Genomic DNA, 780 nt, shown 5'->3' with positions numbered 1-780 from the left:
CAAACTAAACCCCGACCCCCTCCGGCGAGCACACCAGTTCGAAACCCATCCATCAGCTCTCCCCTTCTCCCGTAGGCCCCCGTGGCTGCAGGGCCCTGGAGAGCGAGAGGCCGGGGTCCTAGCGCCGGCATGCCCTCAGGGTGATTCCGAGGGCCAAGAAGACTGCCTTTACCTTAATGTTTACACGCCGAAGGTAGGCTTGCGACTAATAAGCGGAACGCTCTGGAAGATGGTTCCATTTACTCTCAGATTGTTTCGTTTGGCTTCAAGATTACTTTTATTTACTTTGCGATTACTTTGCTGCTTTGAAAGGATTTTATTTACTTGAAGAAGATGAGTGTGAATGGTTGGTGTAGGTGATAGTTTAATTTTTTTTTCAAGTTTGAGAAATCTAATACATGGAAAATGAATAAGTGATGTTGAGAATAAACATCCAAGAAAGAAAGAAAAATGTTCTGTGAATTTTAGGACGTAATTAAGGAAATTCACTGGAACTGATCATATTTCTAGCATAAATACCCCTTATTTGGATAGAAGTTTTGATATATGAGAACCTTTAGATGAATAGGTTCACAGTAAGGAGCGAATGAACTGCGTAACAGATGAATAAAGCGAAGGAATGGGTGAAGGCGATGGGAAGGTAAACCCAGCTGAAAAACAGAATAATAGATAGATGAATATACTGAAAAATTTGAACAAGAAAATGAAAAAGGAAAACCGATAGACTGAATAGAAAAAAAGTGAAAAACTCAGCCTTCTTTCGTGAGCTCTCTTTTTTCT

The sequence above is a fragment of the Penaeus monodon genome, chromosome 29, assembly GCF_015228065.2.
Source record: "Penaeus monodon isolate SGIC_2016 chromosome 29, NSTDA_Pmon_1, whole genome shotgun sequence".
Classification (NCBI taxonomy): Eukaryota; Metazoa; Arthropoda; class Malacostraca; order Decapoda; family Penaeidae; genus Penaeus; species Penaeus monodon.
Note: the sequence above shows the minus strand (reverse complement) of the source record.